General features: G+C 43.9%; 1 pseudogene; it reads left to right on the top strand.

Annotated features, from left to right (window-relative positions):
* Positions 1-2,097: 2,097 nt before the first annotated feature.
* Positions 2,098-4,602, top strand: LOC103589259 (annotated as a pseudogene).
* Positions 4,603-5,875: the final 1,273 nt, after the last annotated feature.

Raw genomic sequence — 5,875 nt, 5'->3', positions numbered from 1 at the left:
TAATTACAACACTGTTAAAATTAGCTATTTATTGCTCAGCTTTCTATTTTCATTCAAAATATTCACTTCTACTTGCAGTGATAATCAAGAGATCATAGCTTCATAAAGAACAAAGAAGGCAGTTCCTTCTTAACTTTAGTTATCTTCATTCACTCTATTTCATTTTATCCATTAGTATGGTCTAACCTTGGCTCTAATCATCATTCAGAATTGTAATCTCCAAAATATGAAATTCTGAAAGTCCCTTTCAGCCTCCTATTCTTTCCACTCTCTCTCACTCTTTCACTTCTCCTAACCCCACTCTTCATTCTTATTGCAACCTCTAGTCTATCAGCATCCTCATGACACTTGCTTTCTTCCTTTATGCTCACAAGCTATTCGTTTCAACTATTCATCTAAGAATCTCTAGCATGCTTCTTCTTCCATGCCACATCTACTTATCAATCTCTAATTCTGAAGACATTCTACAGATATTTTTTTCAATTTCTGAGCAGCTAAAGAAAATGATTACTCAACCAGGCTGACTGGCTCCACTACAAATGTGTGGTTTCCTAGTCTCAAATAACCCATCAACGTTGCATAACAATACTTCTATTCATTCATCTTTAACTGACTCCCTTTGTGATTTCCTCCCAGCAGCCTTGAGAAATTTTTTCACTCTCCTCAATCCCCTGATCCCACCACTTTTATTCACATCCTCATGCCTCTTTTCATGCTATTTTCTATGCTTAAAATGTCCTTCCTTTCACTCTCCCATCATTTATGACTTCTGTTCACCCCGATTACTCCTAGTTGCCATTCACGTTCAGCTCAAGTGTTACCTCCTCCAAGAAGCCCTCCCTCCATGTAAATCATCACTTTGCTCTTTGTGCCAACACTGTATCAAGAACATAATTCCACTACATAGCACAGATAACCATACTGCAATTTGTTTATATGCCTGTCCCCCTTACTAGTGGACAAAACATCACATCCCCAACACCTAGCAGACAGCTTGTTATATTGTAAGCACTCAGAAACTATTCACTGGATAAAATGATCTTTGAACAAACCATCCCTTCATCCCTCTCACTGAGTACTGTATTTACATCCTGTGAAGAGGGATCTCTGCCCAAAGTCCCACTCTGGCCCTGTGGCTATGCAGTTCTACTGGGTGAGGAGTCCATGTAAAAAAGAGGATGTGCATAAACACCTCCCCTGCTTCTAGATGACACTCCAAGTATCTGGAACTCCAGAATTTCTTGCCCATGCACCTCTAACCCAACTTTAGGGACTGCACAGGCCTCTTCCCCAGGTCTGCCTTGAGGATGGACGATTCTACATATGTGTACAGACTTGGCCCAAGGGCTGTTGTTTGGAGAAAGAAGTACAAGAGCTTGGACTTTGGGCATTCATGCAGGGTGTTCACAGGTATGTGCATGAGAATTCTTAGTGGTGCCAGAAAAAACCAGGGATGGGGGGAAAGTGGGCAGCAGTTAGACTCAACCACATTATGCTGAGAAATTATGAGTTTAAAAGTTCCACAAGGTAGGCCTGAGACCCACCCTTGCCGCTGCACATCCAAGCCAGCAAGGGAGCCAGACCAACCACCACCCTGGTGTCCTGAGAGATGGGAGCCGTGGGCCTCAGCCCCACCCCTGCCACCAGCCAGCAATGGAGCCAGCCTGATGCCCAGGGGGCCCTGAGTGAGAGACGGGGGTCATGGGTCTAAGCCCCACCCCCGCCACCACACATCCAGGCCAGCAACAGACCAGACTGATATGACCCAGGGTCCTGAGACGGGGGCTGTGGGCCTTAGCCCTGCCCCTGTTGCACATCTAGGACAGCAATGGAACCAGCCCATACCCAGGATCCTGAGAAGGAGCAGGCCAGCCCCGCCCTCACGCACAACCAGATCCTAGAATGTATTTATTAACCACATGTGTTTCTTTGGAGTGTGTGACTTATCTGCTTATGTTCTTCACCAAATTTCTGCTTAGATTTTTCTAATTCATTTTTAAGAGTTCTTTTCACAATAAGGATATTAATTTTTGCCTGTAAAAAAACGATGACGACTGCCCGCGCCCGGGCCATCGCGAGGTTGCAGCTTGAGGAGCCTAGGGCTCTGTGCCTAGACCACCACGGGCCGGTCAAGATGGCAGAGACACTGGAGTTCAACGACATGTATCAGGAGGTGAAAGGCTCCACGAATGATGGTCGGCTGAGGTTGAGCCGCCAGGGCATCATTCTCAAGAATAGCAAGAGGGGCAAAGTGGACAACATCCAGGCTGAGGAGTTGACAGAAGGCATCTGGCGCTGCATAGCTCTGGGCCATGGACTTAAACTGCTCATGAAGAATGGCCATGTCTACAAGTATGATGGCTTCCGAGAATCAGAGTTTAAGAAACTCTCTGATTTCTTCAAAACTCACTATTGCCTTGAACTAATGGAGAAGGACTTGTGTGTGAAGGGCTGGAACTGGGGGACAGTGAAGTTCAATGGGAAGTTGCTTTCATGACACTGGAATTCCACCAGAACGATGATGCAGAGGTCTCTCTCATGGAGGTGTACTTCTACGTCCCTCCCACCCAGGAGGATGGTGTGGACCCAGTTGAGGCCTTTGCCCAGAATGTGCTGTCAAAGGCGGATGTAATCCAGGCTACTGGAGATGCCATCTGCATCTTCCGGGAGCTGCAATGTCTGACTCCCCGTGGTCATTACAACATTTGGATCTACCCCATCTTTCTGCACCTATATGGCAAGACCTTTGACTACAACATCCCCTACACCATGGTACTGCGTCTCCTTTTGCTGCCCCACAAGGATCAGCGCCAGATGTTCTTTGTGATCAGCCTGGGGTATCAAGCAAGGCCAGACCCATTACCACTTCCTGATCCTCCTCTTCTCCAAGGATGAGGACATCTCCTTGACTCTCAACATGAATGAGAAAGAAGCTCTTTGAGGGGTTGCTTACCAAGAACATGTCAGGATCACTCTATGAGATGGTCAGCCGGGTCATGAAAGCACTGGTGAACTGCAAGATCACAGTCCCAGGCAAATTCCAAGGGCACTCGGGGGCCCAGTGCATCACCTGCTCCTACCAGATGAGCTCAGGACTGCTGTACCCGCTGGAGCGGGGCTTCATCTATGTTCACAAACCACCCATGAACATCCGCTTTGATGAGATCTCCTTTGTCAACTTTGCCCGTGGCACCACCACCACTTGCTCCTTTGACTTTGAAATTGAGACCAAGCAGGGCACTCAGTACACCTTCAGCAGCATTGAGAGGGAGGAGTATGGGAAGCTGTTTGATTTTGTCAACATAAAAAAGCTCAACATCAAAAACAGATGATTGAAAGAGGGCATAAACCTAAGCTACGATGACTATGTTGACTCTGATGAAGATCAGCATGATGCCTACTTGGAGAGGATGAAGGAGGGCAAGATCTGGGAAGAGAAAGCCAACGACAGCAGTGATGACACAGGAGAAGAAACCAATGGTCATTCAACCCAGGTGAAGAGGAGGAAGATGTGACAGAAGAGTTTGACAGCAACGCCTCTGCCAGTTCCTCCAGTAATGAGGGTGACAGTGACCGGGATGAGAAGAAGCGGAAACAGCTCAAAAAGTCCAAGATGGCCAAGGATTGCAAGAGCCGCAAGAAGCCTGTGGAGGTAAAGAAGGGCAGAGACCCCAATACCCCCAAGAGGCCCATGTCTGCATACATGCTGTGGTTTAATGCCAGCAGAGAGAAGATCAAGTCAGATCACCCTGGCATCAGCATCATGGATCTTTCCAAGAAGGCAGGCGAGATCTGGAAGGGAATGTCCAAAGAGAAAAAAGAGGAATGGGATCACAAGGCTGAAGATGCCAGGAGGGAATATGAAAAAGCCATGAAAGAATATGAAGGGGACCGAGGCGAGGGACTAGTCAAAGAAGAGGGACTAGTCAAAGAAGAAGAAAATAAAGGTAAACATGGACAAGAAATCAACGCCCTCTAGGAGCTCACCATACAAGTTGTCGCCAAAGCAGCTAAGTGAGAGCTTCAAGAGCAAGGAGTTTTTGTGCCCAGTGACAAGAGCTCTTCAAGAGAGAAAAAGAGCAAAAAGAAAAGGAGGCCGAGTAAGGACTCTGAAGAAGAGGAACTAGCCAGTACTACCCCCAGCTCAGAGAACTCAGCATCAGGATCTGATGAGTAGAGAGGAGGAAGAGTCTTCTGTGCTTGCCTTGTCACATGGCTAGGCTTCCTGCCCATGTTTTGGTACCAGTTTCTCCTCATATAAATTGTAGTCCTTGGATTCTGTGCCATCTGAACAAGCTGTCCTGGTGGTGTGTACTTCACTGGGACGGTGGGGGAGGCATCTTAACTCTGCAGCTTCACAAGGATGGTTTTTTGTTATTTGGGGAGAGACTGGGTGGGAGGCAGGGCAATGTAGGATCCAAGTCCTCACCCTACTTTCCCGACCTTAGGGATATAGCTGCTTCTTGTCCTGGTCAAGTTGCTGCACCAAAGGTCATGTGAGGTCAGGCTTGTAGCTCCTAACTGGGGCCTATTTCTACCTTTATTTTGTATTTCTGGTCTGTGAAAACCAACATTTAATAAAGGGAACTGACTTTGGAAAAACAACAATAACAACAACAACAACAATGTACAGTAGAATAATGGTTACCAGAGGCTAGGAGGAGTTGGATGGGGGGGAAGATTAGGGGTGAACTAATGGGGACAAAACTACACTGTCTACCCTAAGTGAATCATTGTGCAGGATATGCATGTATTGAAACAACACACTGTACCCCACAAAAATAAATATAAATAAAATTGAATTGAAAAAACCTCACAAATTCTAAATTTGAGCCTTTCCTTTTAAGTCATTATAAAGGTATATTTATCAAGATAAAAAGCTAAAACGTATTTAATAACTTGTTAATCAGGTTATAACCTTTAAATATTTAGGCCTACTGCAGTAAATGAATGCTTGCCCTGGTTCCACAAATGTTAGGGCAGGCCTCCTCTCACTCACAGTAAAATTGATGGGTTTCATCAACCTAGTTTTATTAACTATCGAACTAGCAAAATAGAGTTAAGAGAGCATAGGAATAAAAGAAGGAATAAAGAGAACATTTAAGGTTATTTCCCAATTTCAATAACTGGTTAAATAAAACATTAAATAACTGATCCAGGATTTAAATTTCTCTCTCAAGTCCATGTTTTTTGCCTCTATACCACACTGACTTTCTAAAAACAGTGAATTTACCAGTGACTGAATTGAGTGTTAGACAGATGTGTCAGTATTAAGTAAAATCTCAAATGTTATTTATAAATATTGAAACTTTATGCCTAGACTGGTATCAGACTGTTTCATGGATCCTAAAAGAAAGTTAATTGGTGTACTTCTAAAAGAGCATAGTTAAGAACTGGTGTTCCTTTCCATTTGTCCTGTGAAAACTAGTTTCCCATAATTAATAAATCTTAAGAGAGAATTTTCAGTTAAAAATTTTTTAAATATTCTGATACATAGCAACTAGCTCACCTGCTCTTTTCTAGGTTCTCCTCATTTCTATAGTTTAACTAGGTATGAGTCATACTGAGAATCAGATAATCACTATGGACTGCTCTTAAAGAAATCCATCCAATGTGAGGCTGTGGATAAAAATCTCAATATGTTGGACATCATCAGGAAAGTTACTGGAAACAAAACTGAAAGCACTGTATAACCCAATACTATACAAATCCATGAACCAGAACATGTTGTTCTTACCATCTCACCTCAAGGGAGACATAACATAGGTGGGAAAATAGCCAATAAAGGTAATTAAAACAAAGAAGAGAACAAAAGAAAAGGAGAAACCAAAGACAAACTAAAAAGTAAAACAAACTAAATTCTATAATACTAAAA

This window comes from Galeopterus variegatus, unplaced genomic scaffold (genome assembly GCF_000696425.1).
Source record: "Galeopterus variegatus unplaced genomic scaffold, G_variegatus-3.0.2 Scaffold665, whole genome shotgun sequence".
Classification (NCBI taxonomy): Eukaryota; Metazoa; Chordata; class Mammalia; order Dermoptera; family Cynocephalidae; genus Galeopterus; species Galeopterus variegatus.
Note: the sequence above shows the minus strand (reverse complement) of the source record. Positions and strands in the feature narration are given on the sequence as shown.